The 18,354-nt window shown below is 40.9% G+C and overlaps 1 long non-coding RNA gene across 4 annotated transcripts in view; it reads right to left on the bottom strand.

Moving 5' to 3' along the window:
* The window catches only part of LOC118240711, a 58,620-nt gene that overhangs the window by 17,546 nt on the left and 22,720 nt on the right, over positions 1-18,354 (bottom strand). For 3 of the 4 annotated variants that reach the window (XR_004775586.1, XR_004775584.1, XR_004775587.1), the window contains exon 3: positions 16,727-16,815. The exons of the other annotated variant lie outside the window; for it this stretch is intronic. This is a non-coding gene — a long non-coding RNA (uncharacterized LOC118240711). The remainder of the gene's footprint in view (positions 1-16,726; positions 16,816-18,354) is intronic. 4 annotated transcript variants of the gene reach the window in all.

The raw sequence follows: 18,354 nt of genomic DNA, 5'->3' as shown, positions 1-18,354 counted from the left end.
ATAAATCACAACGCAGGAAAAAGCGTGTAAGAAGCTGCCATGTTTTATGAAACACACTCATAAGCAACACTAAGTGAAATGCATTAAAGAGGGTTGGATTTGCCACTGCAGCCATTAATAAACAGAGATACACGCGTGGCTAATTTATTAACGCCCCTCGCCTGACATTCATTACGGCCCCCTTCACTTGCTCCGGGCAGCGATATAAAAAACGAGGAGGCCAAGGAAGGAATGGGGGAGAATTGAGCGCACACGTGGGTACAGGGGGGAGCTGGCGGGAGAAGAGACGAGATTAGAGTATATGAGATCCGGCCTCGTCAGCCAGTCGTTACATCGTCGCTTTAATCAATGCGAGACCCCCCTCAAAAGACTAATTGGAAGCCGGCCAAATTGCAAATTGGAAATGGTGTTCTCTTAAAAACGCCAAAGCTTTTTTGCCGTTTAAACATAAATTATCAATTATGGGAATCAAGAAATTAGCAGTGGCCCCAGAGAGAGAGAGAGAGCTTTATAAGGGGCAGGCAGACTACTTGCTGACAAACCAGAAGCTGAAATCTTGGGGGACCAATTAAGTAAAACAGAACAGCGAATAGTGTTCTGTGTAGGAATGATAATTTGATTGATGTCGAAAATGACTACACAGCAGAATCGCCAATGTTAAATGAACATCTGCATTGCTGAAGTGGTCTGATTCATCTGCAAAAGTATTCAGACCCAGCCTATGATCTCTATAATCAGCCTATGAGTTTGTGAAAGGCACACTGCTTTTTATAGAAGGTTGTATTTTAATTTTAAAAAATGAAACTGAATATTTCCAGTGGCAAAATATGATGCATTGAATGACAAGGAGGTGACAGTACAGTCATAAGTATCCCTTCAGTCTGGCATAAATTAATTATTTAAGGTGTGCAGTATTTCTATAACATGCAAATTTGCAACAAACTTGCTCGCACTCCTGTTACTGGTCTGCTCAATTCTCTTCAAAATATACTGAAAAGCCAAGATGACCAGAATGCTCCCGAAGACACACACACACACAGCCGAGATGACGTTTATCATGAACTGTTTTCTTGTACTGAAAAGAAGATATTTTTACTTTACGTTTCTCTCTATGACTTTGATGTAAGCACGTCTGGTGAGGAGTAGCTTGTTTAACTAAAAGGAATGCATGCACAGACTCAAACTCACTCACTCACACACCCACCCACCCACACACACACACACGCACACACCACAAGTGTATGTGGCTATGCACTAGACACTCATTGTATGACAAGTATAATTCATCACAGCTGAATAAAGTTGCCCCTCCTATAGCTCCTTATTTTGAGATTCATCGTTCCATGTCTGACAAAGCAAACCTGAAGCAGCAGGTTTTTATGGTCAACATCGGCTGGCCCTTCCACCACACATTCCAGCATTCTCAAATGGAATATAAAAGTTCTGACCTCAATTAAACAAGCTCTCACTTTAAATAGACCATCAGAACAGAAGTTCTGGAACCATCTTACTCCCATACATCACAAATACATTATGTGACCCAGTGGCAGTCTTGTGGGTCATCACTCCTATAGCACTGCCCAGTGTTACAACCAAGTAATGCCTTGTAAAAATCTACATCAAACCCTGTTGAACCCTTTAAGGGTCCACATTGACAGCGAGGGATTTGCTAATACAGGAGAATGCGAATAAAACAGCTGCACAAAATACCAGCTTGTGAACCTTACAGCACCACTGATAGGCCAGACCCATAAATTTCGCCTGCATGACACATTTAAGTGAAGTATATGTGTTAAGCCCAAACCCAAGCTCCGCCCCTCCCTCGGCAGGAGAGAGAGGCAGGCTTTAGGCTTTCTAATGATGAGAGCATCGAAAACACAGACAGCCTCTTCATCTGCTCCGCTGGAATGTAACGAATAGAAAGAAGGGTTTTACCATTTAGCAGCGGCAGGAGAGAGCGAGAGAGAGCGAGAGAGAGACAGAGAGAGGGAGAGAGCGAGAGAGAGAGAGAGCATTGTGGGGAGAAAAAAGGGGAGTGTCCCGAGGATGACTGAGGTGACACAGATGGAGCAACAATTTAGGATACTAAAACTTGTACAACCCCCCCACACTTTTCTTAAAGCTGACTTAACTCTCCACAAATCTGGGGACATAATGTTTTTAGGGCCGTCGATAGCAGAGGCTCAGGCTGAGGGACAGAGTCACGGTACCCTGCCTCGAGCCAGCTCTAAAATTCCCCACAAGTACTGACACCCGTGTCGCGAGGCCAGCCCCTGGCAACCCCAGGCCTCGCGCACGCTCTGGCAGACGGCTGGCGCCCCGCTGAGGGGCAGGAGCTGACGTGCTGGGTGCAGGGATGGGAGTGTCAGGTGGGGGGGGGGGGTGTTTTATGCGGTGTCTAGAGGAGCAGAGTGGATCTTTATGGCTGAAGAATACCGCAGTCAGCTGAAGAGGCCGTATGTCTTTAGCGTGGCGGCTAAAGAGCTGCATCAGCCGTGGCCTTTCGGATGACGGGGAGTGGAAAAAGTGTCACACCCTGGGGGTGGGGGGGGGAGGTGCGCATGCATGTCGGCCTGAGCTGCTGGTGCAGTGGGCTTGTAGCACAGTGATATAGACAGGTGGGAGAAGGAGGCTGAAAGGCTGAATGTTGTTCCACGCTTCTTGGGATCTGGTGGTGATCGCCCACATCAGAAACAGGAGGAATGGCACAGCAAGAGGAGAAGGCCGGGTGGGGGGCGAGGTTTACGGGACAGTGTTGCTCAAGCGCTGGGGAAATGAGCACATAACACTTTATCGGTCCTTTTCTTTGCTAAGCCACACGATGTCACACGTACTGGCATCCCCGAAGCACGCAATGCGTAAGCACTTCTGGGAGAGGCGAGAGAATCAGGGAAACAGAGGAATCGATGGGTCACGTTTGGAAAGTGCTGTATTAACATCTGCTTTGGCTTTAACTCCAGCTAAGGGGAAAATGCATGGAAGTCTATTTTTGATATCGTAATATCTCATAAGGTTAGGGGCTGCACTGATGTCACACCTGGGGAGTTTCTCGCATCATTATTCCGAGGCTATAGCCCTACCCATGAACTGATGCGGCTATATTAGGAACATCTATCAGTGTTCAGTAGGCTTCCTACATTGGAAAGTGAGGCAGAATGACAACATCCCGCCCTAGACACCCACATGCGCATGTATCTAAAATTTCACGATGAGTATGAATATAGGTTATTACTTCCAGAGACAAGATGTGGTGTGGGGCAGATGTATAACTAATTATCAAGAATAGTGGTGCATATTGCTTTGTATTCCTTGGAGGAAGACCTAGCTAATGCAGGATGAAAAACTGTTAGAACCGGGATATTTCCTGTCACATGTTACAGTCCTGTCATTTGCTGCGAAAAATACAACGATGCAAGTCTACTTTTGCTGGACCACCATTAACTGCACAGTATTTTCCATGCAAATGTTCATGGCCGGTATATTTAAGGGAATCTCTTACAAGAGGCTAGAATGCCATTTCTTTTATTTGTTTTGCTGCTGAGAAAAAATGCATTGAATTCATGAGGCCTGCTTGAAAGCTATTGTGCTTCATTCATTTCTGACGTATTTGTCCACAAAGACTGGGTTTTGAGACTTTCATATCTATGCAATACCTTGCATCTCTTTTGTAAATGCATTTCAACTATGAGAAGGCATTCAGTAATGTACAAAGACCCTATTGTTACATTGCTAGAATATAAGTTTATACATGTTTTCCTCCTGACATGCTTGGCTGCAAAGTCTGAGAAATTGTTGACATTTTGTTCAAATGAGGCTGCTCTTTCATGCCTTGGTGTCCATTATCTATGTCTGCTAGCTTGATAACACTGGCTAATGTATGCAGGTTCTGTTCATGTACATTGACAATCAGTCAAACACCTCATTTACCAGACAGCAACAACATTCTTGATGATGAAAAAAATTAAAACCATGGCCCCACTTGTATTTGTGTGTGCAGACTATGATTCTCTAAGGCTAACTTAAGATATAGGCTAAAACATCAATTACCAAAATAAAAAAGTAAGTATTTATTGGTTTAATCGATTTAAATTTTAGCATTTTGCAATTGTGCATAACACTATGCTGAGTAATGGAGAAAAGATTGCATCTATGTATATGAGTCATCATAGTTTGATTAGTGTGCTCAGAAATCAGATTCATATTATCGTTAAACCAAAGTCGCATTTTCTCAGATGCCAAAATTTTCTCAGTTGCCAATGTACTGATTGCATCCTGGTTAGTCACCAAACGTGTTCAATTTCTAACCTAATGTCATGCCTCAACAAGCTTGTTGAGGTTAAGCACTTACAAACATATCTTTTTCATTGGAATGTGCGCACATCTTGAATGCACCTGGGAACTCCTAAATCTCCTAAATCCTGGTGAAGGTAGATGCTTTCTTTATAAGTTACTTTTACTTCTATGCATAAAACTATTACTACATTTGCATTACCTTTTAAAGCTGTTTAAAACTGTTTCCCAACTCTGAGATGCTTAAAAAGGTCTTCAGAGGGAGGCAGATGGATATTAGAATATGGAACGTGCATATGGAAAGTTTTCCAGAACCTTTCAAGTCTTCCATATTTAGGCATGTTTTAAACTCTCATAAAAATGGATTCAGCTCTTTCCTTCTCATCATCAACTGCAGATAATCCAGAATTATAAAGAAAAACAGGTTTTTGGAATGTTTTTGTAAATGTATTAAAAATAAAAAACGGAATTACTCCATTTACGTACCCACCACTTAATATTTGGTTAAAGGCAGCAATGACAGTGTCTTCCAGGGAATGACCCTCTAAGCTTGGCACACCTTTCTGTTAGAAGGTTCTCCCATTCTTCATGACAGAATTGTTCAAGCTGAGCCAGGTTGGATGGGGAATGACAGTAAGCAGACATTTACAGGTCTGTCCAGATATGCTCTGTTGGGTTCAGGTGTGATCACTCCATGTGCCTCATTTTCAAACCCTGCATGGATTCCAGTGTGAAAGTGTACACCCTGGAAAAATTCAGATTTATTAAATCTTAAGTATGCACATCTGCACACCATTTCCTCTTTATAAATCACTTCTTGAAAACGTGTGCAGGTAAATGAGATTCATATCCCACCCTTTTACCACCCATAAATATCTTTAAACGGTCAATGCAAATTACCTTATGAATACTTAAATATGCGTTGGCCTGTTCAGTATTGAGCGAGATAGTGATGACAATGACTAGCTGCATTTTAGAATCCCAGTGCTGCGCTCCACAATAGAACGCGCTAGAGCTGACGAGTCATTAAAGAATCTCTGCTCCACCATTTTGGTTCCAAAAGGGGGTTTAGAACCAATGCTTAAGGGAGTAACTGCTGTTGCCTGCAGGAGTTACAGCAATAGGATTGCAGTTGATTACTTTTAGGAAAGCAGACATTGCTGCAAATTGTGCTTTGAGGTTGGACTATTCACCCACCGTGTAAGAATATCAGCGGCCTTGGACATCCAAATCAGCTTCTTAGCCAGTTACCATCATTGACTAGAAAAACCTTGTGGTCTCTAAAACATGTTATTTGGTTGATGTGGTCTTGTAATAATGCATAAGAAAAAACACTGCGTCATAAACAATGCCAGTTCCCTTCTAGCCTGTGTTAATATGTGCAATTGTTTTAAGGCTGTTTACAGCCTGCAATTATCTACACTATTACAAAGCCATAACACGTTGCAATTTTATTCAGATAGGGGTTTAACAAATTGAACGCTGCAAATAGTTATTTGGAGCAGTAAATATGAATGCAGAGAAACAGGCTAATTAACTGGCCTACAAAAAAAAAAAACCCTCAAGAAACATCAGACAAGATACTGTTTAGTCTCCAATGCTTTTCATGAATAAGTAGCCTATATGCAGTAATTATGGAGCTGCATTTAAATATGAACTGTGTCAAGATTTGCAAATTTTGCTGCAAGTGATTTGCAAATTTTGCTGCAATTCCCTACTTTACCCCAGGGTGTCATCAATTCTCACTCTATAAATGTTTCGTTTGGCTCTGTGCATGGGTCAAAGTTTTAGTAATTGCACACCCGATTTTTAACAAAGTATTTTATAAACCGCAGTTTCTGTGCAGGTGGTTTCATACACACATTTCAGACCTGTTATTGGGTGTACACACCATTTATAAATAAGGTCCCAGGACGTTCACAGAATCATTGTCTTGTTAAACCTTGAGAAAGGTTTTCACAAAGGCCTGCTCTACACTTTCTGCATCCATCTTCTCTTCAACCACCCTGTTTGCCTATAGTAATGGTATTAATGAGTTTCATGCCCAGTGCACAGGTTAACCCATGCACTGTTAATTGTGGCCAAATAGTTCAATCCTTGCTTCATCAGACCAGAGGCTCTTGCTTCTAATGGTCTGAGAGTTGTTCACGTGCCTTTTGTCAAGCTCCATGTAGGCTCTACTCTTTTAGTGAGGAATGACTTCCATCTGGCCACTCTACCATAAAGTCTGGAGGTTGTTCATCTGGAAGGTTTTCCCATCTTCACAAAGGAACTCTGGATCTCATTCAAAGTGAACACTGGGTTCTTGGTTACCTGTCTGACTAAGGCACTTCATTGCCAATTACTCAGCATGGCTGGGCAGCTAGATCAAGGAGGACTGTTCTAATCGTCTTCCATTTGAGAATGATGAAGGCTGCCATGTTCCTGGGCAGTTTAAATGCTCCAGAAACTTTTTTGGATCCTTTCTGAGATCTGTGCCTTGACACAATCTCGTTTTGCAACTCTACTGCCAATTATTTTGACCTCAGGGCTTGGTTGGCTTCACCAACTGTGAGATCTTATAGAGTTGTGTCCATGCCTTTCCTAATTATGTCCTATCAATTCAGTTAGGCACAGCTGAACTCCAATGAATTTATAAACGTGCTTGAAAGAAGTAGTATGTCAAAAGATTACAAAGGTTCTGAATACTTATGTAGATGCAATATTTCAGTCTTTTACTTAATACATTTTAAAAATCTTTTTGATGTGAAAAAAATGGAATTCAGTTTAAGATGAGCATGAATCATAGTAAAATGTTCCAGTATGGTGGAGTTATGAAAAGCAAGACTGCCAGGTTGTTGATCTTCATGCTGCTGGACCTATCTGCAGCTTTCAGCATGGTGACAGGTCAGATTATCCACCTTCTTTTCCCTTGGCATCAGATGCACAAGATTTCTACAATATTTTAGTGTGGGTGTAGGGATTTTTGCCAATTTATCCAGTAGTGCATTTGGACTGACACTGATGTTGGACGAGAGGGCCTGGCTCTCAATTTCTGATCTAGTTCTTCCCAAAGGGGTTGGGTGGGGATGAGGACAGGGCAGGGCGGGACAATTAAAGACAGTCAGGTTCTTCCACACCAAACTCACCCAACTATGCCTTTACGGTCTTTGCTTTGGGCACAGTCATGCTGGAACAGAAAAGGGCCTTCCCCAAACTGGCCCCACAAAATTGGAAGCCTATAATTGCCAAAAAATGTCTTGCAATACTGAAGCATTAAGATTTCCCTTCACTGGAGGAAAGGGGGCTAGGCCAGCCCCATAGCATTATCCATCCTACCTCCTAAATTTACAGTTGCCACAATGCAGGCAGGCAGGTAATATTCTCCTAGCATTCACCAAACCCAGACTTGTCCATCAGAGTGACAGATAGAGAAGCGTGATTCTTCACTCCACAGAACATGTTTCCACTGCTCCAGAGTGTAGTGGCGGCATGCTTTACACCACTCCATCCGATGCTTGGCATTGTGTAAGGTGATGTTAGGCTTGCATGCAACTGCTCAGCCATGGAAACCCATGCCATGAAACTCTCATTGCACACTTTTTGCGCTAGTTAACGCCAGAGGAGGTTTGTAACTCTGCGCTTATTGAGTCAGCAGAGCGCTGGCGACTTTTACACATTATGCTCCTCAGCACTTCGCGACCCCGCTCTGTAACTTTACATAACCTTCCACTTAGTGGCTGAGTTGCTGTGTTTCCTAAACACTCCCACTTATCAGTAATATCACTCACAGTTGATCAATGAATATCTAGAAGGGAAGACATTTCATGAACTGACTTATTGAAACAGTTGCATCAAATTTAAGTACCACGCTCAAATTCATTGAGCTCTTTAGAACAACTCATTCTTTCACAAATGTTTGTAAAGACAGACGGCATTTCTGGGTGCTTGATTTTATACACCTATGGCGAAGAGACTGAATGAAACACCTGAAAGAGGTGTGTCCCAATACTTTTGTCCATATAGTGTAGGCTTTAAAATGTGTTTTGGAGATGATGAGGTGTCCAGTTGTGGGAGGGCAAGGGTTATCTTTTTCTAGTATGCCACATCCAGTTCAGCTTATTTTGCCAGTCAGCATTGCTAACCAATCTGGCATCATACTAAAAGCCAATTAGGTTGATAATGATAATTTAATTATTTCATTTAATGTTATACATGTATATTATAATATAATGTAATACATTATATTATAATGTATTAATATATAAATTGTGTTTATACATTATTCTTTTAAATATTTGTATATTTTCTACATTATATGTTTGTATATTTGGGACTGGACTATACAAACCAGATGTCACTGTCTGATATTTACTCTGTTTGGATGTAACTTGTCTAGTTTTGGAGTCAGCTTTTTTTTTTTTGTTGTTGGAAACTACAGTTTTTTGCATTGCACTTGACATTTTAAATGCTTTCAAATAAACATTTGAAAAATAAATTATTTTATCATTTATATTACGAAGATGTGTTTGTTACTCCAAAATGTGATACAGTTGCAAGGAAGAATAATACAGTCACACTTCTCTATATAAATGATCCAGATAGGCACCACTTGAACATCTGCACCTGGGAAGCCTTGCCATGTCTTGGTACTGGCCTGTCTCATGGGAAGTGCTTGTTATGTAGTCTGTTCTTGTTGGCTTTTGACTTCATTTGTCCCTCTGTACTGTATATTCACTGTGCCTGGCTTTGGAGCTGTTGTATAGACCTCAGGCTGTGTTCACTACGTTTCAGATACATGTTTGGTCAAAGAGCTAAACTTTACCTTCTTTTTTATGGCGTTATTGTTTCTCAGTTTGTGGTATTTGGTTTTGCAGTTTAATCTGAGCATAGCAGCTGATAGCATCATCCATTAGAGAGCTCTCCTTGGTGTGTGGGTATAATCAGTTGATGGTTTCATTTTATAAACAATACTGATGGTTGTAATATATACTATTGCTGTGTTAGTCCTACACAGTCTGCTCCCAAGAATAAAATTTTGTGTCCTTTATGGTGACAAAGCAGACGTTTTTGTCCACGTGGAGATGGAATGAATATGAATGTGGAACTGATTTCAGTTTCTCTCCATGATGCAGCTGTTTATTGAGCTGGGTGGACTGTTTTGACTCTCTCAGACTGTTACTTTTCTGTAACTGGATTTTCTTAACTGCTTCAGAGATCTGCATTTTCATTTTTACTCTATTTGTCCTCATTTGTTTTTTTCATTTATAGACCTCTGATCTTGTTTAGAAGCCTAACTGAGGTAAGTACAATAAACAGAAAATTACATTTGCTTTAACCAGCTGATTTTAGTATTTACTTGGTGTAAGTTGCAGTTATTTAGTCATTTGGGGTTTATTTTGTGTGTTCTTTTTTCACTTTTGTTTATGTGTAGGTACTGCGTGCTCTGTGAGGGTGGGTGATTAGTCCCTGGTGGTGATGTTCTCACAGCATGTTGTGCTGATCAGGCATATTTTGAAGTGACTAGTTTTGTTCTTTATTTTTATATATTTTATTTTCTTTGTACGTGTGGTTTGTTGTTACTGAGGTTAACCTTACTAAAGGGTTACATCCTGGATAAGGAACCCGTCTGTCATGTTTCTCCATATTTTACAAAAAGGAAAGACAAAGGCACAGAAGCAAATTAAACACACCATCCTACTATAAGACACAATCCTATTATAATGAAGCCTAATAGGATGTAGCAGTTTGCAAAAATCTCCGCCACAGTGAAACGTGCCTGTGAACCACGCTACAACTCAACATGTACCACCGCTCAGTGGGTCTAGCATTAGGTTAACACTAAACTCAATCTGAGTCACATCAATAGGAGGCGAACAATATACCATGACTTCATCAGTCATGTTAATGAAAATGAGCAGTTTGCCTAAACAGAGAACTGTGCAGCTCGGTATGGCTAGTCCCAACCCAGCTCTGTGCACTGCATATGATGTGCAAAATGTAAGCTGTATGTAAGCTAATGAAATGCAGGGAGAAAACGCATGAGCCCAAACATGGTGCTCTGTGGCTTTCCCTTCCTTCAATGAGCCCAATTCCTTGATGGCTTGTTTTTATGTTGGTGGTGATTTGATGATTTAATGTCCTGCTTCCATTATCAGTCCTTCAAATACTTCTAGAACTTTATTGTCCACCTGCACCTAACTGAAGTGATGGGACATTAGGAAAGGCACACACAGATGAATGATGACATGAGAAAATTGTCCATAAAATTGTCCATGGGAGAATAGCCCATAGAAAAGGTCTGCAGCATTGAAAGTGCCCAGGAGCATGGTAGCCTCCATAATTCTTGAATGGAAGAAATTTGGAACCACCATCAGTCTTAGTAGATCTGGCCAGCCTGCCAAACTGAGTAATCAGGAATGAAGAGCCTTGGACACACAGGTAACCAAGAACCCAACGGTAACTATGAAAGATCCTGGGTTCCTTTGTGGCGATGGGAGAACTTTACAGAAGGACAACCATCAGTGTTAGACTCAATTAGGCCTTTATATGGCCAGATATAAGCCATTCCTCACTCAAAGACAAATTAGAGTCCTCTTGCAATTTGTCAAAAGACACCTGAACAACTCTCAGACCATAAGAAGCAAGATCCTCTGGTCTAAAAAAATAAAATTGAACTATTAGGTCACAATTTCAAGTAGCATGTATGGAGGAAACCAAGCACTGAGGAACACATCATTAATACCTTCAACCACCCATACAGTCCAACCCAATGGTGGAACATCATGGGGTGAGGATGATTTTCTATGACAGAGACCAAGGGATTAGTCAGGATAAATGAGAGGATAGATGCACAGAAATATAGAGCAGTCCTGGATGAAAGCCTTTTTTCCAAAGTGCCCAAGATCTCAGGATGGGATAAAGGTTTATGTTTCAACAAGGCACGGACTTGAAGCATACCACCAATAAAGCGGAAGTGACTTTGGGAAAAGTCTGGCATCTTTGGAGTAACCTGAATATAGCTGTGTACTCATGCTCCCCATCCAACCTGCTGATCTTGAACTATTCTGCAAAGAAGAATGGAGAAAAAACCTCAACTGAATGGTGTGCCAAGACTAAAGGCTAAATTGCTGCCAAAGGTGCTTTAACATTTCAGTTTGATTTTCTTAATAAATTTACAAACATTCCAAAAACTGTTTCTGCTTTGTTATTGGGAGTAATGAGTCTATATTGATCAGCAAAGAGTTTGAGAAATGAGAATGAATTTTAAGATGATCAGCAAAGAGTTTGAGAAATGAGAATGAATTTTAAGATGACTAAAACTTACCAAAATGTGGAAGACTTGAAGGAGTCTGAAAACTTTCCTTATGCACTGTATTTAATCTGTGCACATGCCCCTCTGATGTTTTTATGGGGGATTACAAGCTCCAAACATTCCTAATGTACGAGTGAAAACTAACAATACCCATACAATATGTGTCGAGCTGAAACCTTGTGACTGGAATTTATTTTCTCCCTAATGTTTAGTCATGATGCCAATTCCCACATGTCAGCTAGTTAGCACTGTCCTGTCAAACCACAACCCTGGAGGGTTCAGGTGAGTATATGACTCCTCCAAGACACATTGTGCCAAACACCACATCTTTTTGAACTGCTGCCCATGAGGTGATACAGGGCAGCTAAATGCACTTGGAGGAAAGCACTAACTGCCCTTGTCAGCAAGCTCAAGCACACAGATGTGCACTATTGGCTAGTATCACAGAGAGCAGTGCCAGTTTTGCCTCACTGGAGTCCCGACAATGGAATGACAGTAGCGTCATCAGGATCAAATTAGTGAATTCCCAATAATAGAGCAAACACTTTCCTGTTTGTACCACTTTGGAAAGATTACTGGAACCATTTACTGTGTAACTGGATATAGTCTGTTTTTTGCTTTTGCATTGCATTTAGGTGTATTTAAAAAGTGTCACGTAACCTTTCATGAAACACCCCCCAGCCTGCTGGCTTTCAGGCAATACAGCAGGGAGCAAGTAGCAATATTAAAATACCAGCTCCAGGAAGCTCTGCAAGTCCCTGGTGTTCTGTGTTTATCACAGTCAACTAAACAGTTGTGGATAAACAATAAAAGAATTGCTAACATAAATGTAAAGCATAAACTTGTTTCAAAAGGCAAGGTTTGTTAGCCTGTGCTACTACATTAAAAGTTATAATTAATAGCTGCTTAACATGAATAAAATGATTAATATCCACTTGTCTGTCTAACACTGAAACCCACTCAGCTCTAGAAGGTATCAGTTATCAGAAATTAAGCCCTGTGTATAAGTTTAGCTACTCCAAAAGAGAACAGTCAGTAATAAGCTTTGGGGACTATTCATGCATTTGCAGGCATGGCTGATTAATTAATTAATTAATGTCCTTATAATTGGCTTTAGACTGTTAATTTTGATTACTAAGAGTGTCTTATGCCAACATGGTAATGTAGCAAAAACAAACAAACAAAGGAAAACTTAAGTTCAAATGTGTGTTTATGTACCATTTGATGCAGTGCCAGAGAAAAAGAGAAACGTATAATCTATAGTCTGTGTATAATGTATAAAAGTATAATGTATAATCTGTGTCTGTGAATAGAAAGAAAGAAAGAAAAAGAAAGAATGGAGTAAGTGAAAGACAGATTGTTTGCACAGTGGCAAAGAAAGTAGAAGTGGCTGCCAATACGTTGACAGAAAGCTAAATAACGATGCTACTCAAGGAGCAGCAGGGCATTGTGGGGGCACAGGCAGCAGGGCAACACGGCCAAGCCGTGGCTGTCGCCAAGACGAGGTGACAAAGGAGCGGCTGATCTTTCCTTTGTTCCTCTGTCATCACTTTCATCTCTTCTTCTGTCCAATATATTATTTTAAGTTGTCCATTTTTAACTGGAGTTGAAACTCGTGGTATACTGCACGTCCGTCCATTTTGGCTCCATTCCCAGAACCAGCTTGGTACAGTGGCAGAGACCTGGACTTGCTTGTGCTCAGGGACAATGCGACTGGGGAGATGAGGAGGGAAGGAGGCGGAGATTAATGAAGTGATCGGGGGACGGTCCATATTACTGACAGCTCCTCAGAGCTTCCCACCTAGTCTCCTTTACCATGACTGATGACTAGGGAAGCCAGACCTCTGATCGCTGGAAATTGCTGCTGTAACTGCTACTGAGGAAAAGTAATATGAACTTTCAAACACACAAATGCACACCTTCATACATACATACATACATACATACATACATACATACATACATACATACATACATACATACATACACTCAACACTTAAAGCCACTGCTAAACAATCACTTTGGGAATAACAGGAAGAGTGATATTTCTGATTTTACAAATCTAAAAACACATGTAGTGACAGTGGCTGTCACTGTTAAAGTGTTGATAAACCAGAAGATTGAGCAGTTGTCTTCAGCCAATAAAGCATATGTGTGTGTGTGTGTGTGTGTGTGTGTGTGTGTGTGTGTGTGTGAGAGAGAGTGTGTGAGGAGTACTTTCCATCTATGCACTCTGCCTGCTTACTGCATTGCAGGAGCAGCATTCTGACCAGAGTGCATGGAATGAGTCTCATAAGGAGAGGCTTTCCTCATGGAGAGAGAGAGAGAGAGAAAGAGAGAGAGAGAGAGAGAGAGAGAGAGAGAGAGCGCATCAGAGTGTCTGAAACATTACTGCTTGTTTCCTTGTGTAACTCACAGCCACTGGTCTGTAATAAATGACTGGCCAAACACACAAAGCTGAACAAAAGTGACAGCACTGAAACTCTCATTTGTCTTTTCGTTCATTCCATCTCTCTCTCTCTCTCTCTCTCTCTCTCTCTCTCTCTCTCTCTCCCTCCTTTACTCTCCCCCTTGCTCTCTCTCTCTCTCTTTCTCCCTGCAATACAACATGGGCAGATTGCAGATCCACGGTGTGCGAGACACTGTACTCTAACTATCTCATGCGCTTTCACGTGACAATGATGAAGTTCCCGTCCAGTGCAGCACTGATGTGGGAATGTGCACCACTGTTGGCCACTGCACTGCTCAGCTGCATTGCCTGGGTGTGGTGTGACTGCACCAGCACGCGCTCCAGAAAGGAGCCCTGGACAGAGAAGGCTCTTCGTTAAGGAACACAAGCACAGAAATATTAAACGACTGAAAGGAAAGTTAAGAATAAGTAAGAAAACGCTGTCTGTAATCCAGAAGGGTGTAATTAGGAAGGTATCCGTGTGAGGGGAAAAAAGGTGATGATGGTCTGTTCTGATATAAAAAAAGTGTTGGTTATCATGAAACATATATTAGTTCTTCATGAATTTTATATCATGTGCCTTTAATATTCAATAAAGATTTACAAAATTATATATTCCCCTTATCCTCACACACTCACAATGTTGTATTTGACATATTGTATTCTTTCTTTACTTCTCTATCTATCTATCGATCGATCACTCCTGAGATAGATATAGTGTGTGACTCTCACTGGGTTCATACAGACTTTTGCATATGGGTTTACAGAGCGGTCAGGGGCAGATGCAGTGAGGAACCGGGAGACCCCTGTACTGGGTGTGAATGACAAGCACATTAACAGCCCGTTGCTATTGTAAATAATACAGGTCTGCCCCTAACTTTTGGCATTCATATGAGTGTATACAGTTAGTGTGCATACATGTATATGTGTGTGTACGCAGTGTGTGTGTGTGTGTGTGTGTGTGTGTGTGTGTGTGTGTGTGTGCGCGAGCGAGACCGCTCCACTGGGGTGCTGTGGGACTGCAGTCAGTGGAAGCGCGCAGGCAGGACGCAGAGACGCAGAGTGCTATTAACATTCTCCTGAGTGCGGGGAGCTGCAGAAGGTGTGGGATCAGTCAAGCTGTCCTCTCTGAGCCCAGCCATTGGCTGGGGGTTTGGGCTGAGAGCGCTCGCATGCACCCCAAGCGCTCAGAGACCTGCGTCGTTGGCCCGGTGGAGACCACTAGTTGGTTTACCAGTGATTGGCTTCATGATCACATGCAGCCTGTGATCAGCCACCCTGCCGATGACTTTATCATCCTCCCTCTCTGTTTCTGTTTCTCCGTTCAATATTCAGTTCAGGGTAGCTTTACTGGCATGTCTGTGTCAGGTACAATTTTGCCAAAGCAAATAAAGTTTGAAACTGAACATATTCTGTGGAAATAAAAAATAGTGCTTTTAGATAATGGCTCTTAAGAAAATAATAATAAAAGTAAAAATGTGACAATAAATGATAATAAACTAGATTTTTTTGTGATAATATAATATAAAGCCTGTACTTGTAAAGCATGTACTGTAACCCTGTATAAGGTGCTATATAAAAATTTGCCTTGCCTAATAACAGTCAATATATTAACAGGATATAGATAATTATTATATACAGTGAGAGGTATGGTGGCTGTACTGGTGTAGAGTGCATTATTCACTGTCTCTCAGGTATGTGACATGTTGCCACATATTTCTGCAGTAAGAGATGATGTGTTTCCTTCTCCAAGGACAATGATTTTTTTTTTTTTTTTTTTAGATTGGTGGCAAATGTCACATTCTCTTGAGTTTTACTGTGAAATTTTGGCTAATCTTGTTGAATTTTTCACAACGGAGGAGAAAGTGCTGTTCTGTCTTATCCACACTGCTCTCGTAGTGACCACACAGTTATTTCTCCCTGGACCAGGACTGTTTGTATCTTCCTGTTTCTGTGGCCCGATTGTGGACCCACAGCCTGTACTCGGTAAGGAGCTGTCTCTGCTGATATTGATCTGTCTCTGCTGATGTGAATGTGCTGCTAACAGTGAAGAGATATTCTGCTAACTCATATTCTCTGTTTAGGGCTTGATAGATCTGTAATTTAGAGTTTTGGTGTCGTAGTCCCAGTGTTCCAGATAGGCCTCTGCTTTATTTGGGAATTTGGTTAACTCAGACTGGACTGAGGCTGCTGTGTGATAAGGGTCAGTAGGCTGGTTTATCTCAGTACCAGCTGATACAGGGGGCTTGTTTTAGGGCTGGGCTCTTGGGTTCTAAATGCTTCATATTGTGTTGTATGTTAATTTAGAAGTTTAGATGCAGCCAAAACTTTAAAGATATTTAATTACTGGGAAAAATCAATGTAAATAAGCCAAAATCTGCTCTACATACATTAGTTAATTTCTTTGAAACTTTATTATAATTTTGCAGAATTCAGCATGCAAGGACTCTGTGGGATGCTTGTGCGATCTAGTGTAGGCATGTTTACTGAGTGGACCCCATACCTCACTTTTATACAGCTCGACAAGTGCGATGACACTATCACATGCTATCAAAAATGTTTATTTCTAATTTCATAAAAAACCTTTCATGATTTTTTTTTCGGCTCGAGGTAATCATGATGTAATGAACATCATTTCCTGATTGAAAAGGTACCTGCTTTCTCAAGGCCTAACATTTTTTCAGGAAGATTACCACTTTGATTTTGTCCAGTTGACTCTCAGGGCCCAGTTCTGACAGAACTGCTCCAGCAGGTCCAGCTGCTGCTGTATGTAGTCCCGGTTCTGTGGGGGACAGAACCAGCAGATCATTTGCAAAGAGCATATATTTTACTTCTGTATTGCTCTGCGTGAGTCCAGTGGCTGCAGATTGTTCCAGTGAGACCGCCAACTTATATAAATGTTGGACAGGGTTGGACTCGAGCTGCCGCCCTGTCTCACTCTGCACCCCTGAGTAAAATGTAAATGTAAATGAATAAAGTATTCTATTCTTTTGTTGCCAAGTTTTATTCTGGATTTATTATTCAAACTTATAGATTTGATGATGTCAGATACCTCCTACATCAAATGTTACAATTTGATGAAATAGTCCAGTGTGCCAGATATAAATCTTTTTTTTGAAAAGTTGCAAATACTTTTCTGTTATGTTTTGGTGTATATGCTGTTTGATTAAGGTGAGTAGGGTGTGAATATAATCCATAGTTTGGCTGATTTGATAAAAATCCAATTTGACTCTTACTCAAGACACTGTTCTGTAAGGAAGGCCTGTATCTGGGTATTAACGGCACAGCAGAAAAGCTTCCCTAGATTACGGCTCACGCAGATGCCTCAGTAGTTGCTGGAGTCAAATTTGTCTCCACTCTTATAGATTGGGGATATCAACCCCATGTTCCAGGCTTCAGGAAAGCAGCCATCTTGAAGAAAGAGTTTTAGTTAAAGAGTTTTAGTTAAAGAGTTTTAGTAAGGCCCTTACTAAAGGGTCAGGCAAGCTGTTCTTCACCATCTCAGCACTAATGCGGTCAGGGCCCTGTGCCTTCTTTCATTTTAGGCATCTGGAGTGTATCTGCCAATTCTTTGGGGGGTAATTTCATGATCAAGGGGCTTTTAGTTATATTTGATGGCTGATTTGAAAGGGTTTAATTTAGTTCATACATGTTTTGGATGCCTGTAAGATTTTTTGATGAAAATTCCTTGAATAAATTTTCAAAGTGAGTTTTCTATGTAAAACTATTCTGTATTGGTATATCGTGCTTTTGATGTGTGTTAACTCTTCCATATTTCCCAGAACTTGTTTTGATGAATAGAATTTTCAGCAATCTTGCTAATTTTATTAAAAATGTTCTTGTATTTTTTAAGTGTTTCACAATATTTTCTCAGTGTTTCTCGAGTGGTTCTCAATGTTTATGATTGGATAGCTTTTCTTACATTTTCTTAAAATTTGACATTTCTTATCAAACCATTTTTATTTTATTTTATTTTTTGCTTGTTAGTAAGGTTTGCTTTGATTGCAGATTTGTTTAAAATTTGTTCAATTTGTTTTTCTGCCAGATTAATATCTTTCTAATAAGGTTAGCAATCTCTCTAGAACTGAATTCTGACACACTTTTAGGAGTCTAATTGTGGAATTCTCCTTAGGAAGCATTAATTTGGCACCGGTCTGATAACGGTAACTGTGGACTGACTGAGGAAATGTCCATGTCAGTAATAGCACAGTCGACTACATTACACCCAAGAGCTGAGCAGTAAGCATGTATAGACCTAGGCCTCCACAGAACTGTACAACAAGGTTGCTGTGATTTGTTGTTGTGCGGGGCAGGTATAGGG

This window comes from Electrophorus electricus, chromosome 24 (assembly GCF_013358815.1).
Source record: "Electrophorus electricus isolate fEleEle1 chromosome 24, fEleEle1.pri, whole genome shotgun sequence".
NCBI classification, from domain to species: domain Eukaryota; kingdom Metazoa; phylum Chordata; class Actinopteri; order Gymnotiformes; family Gymnotidae; genus Electrophorus; species Electrophorus electricus.
This window is presented reverse-complemented; position numbering and strand designations above follow the sequence as displayed.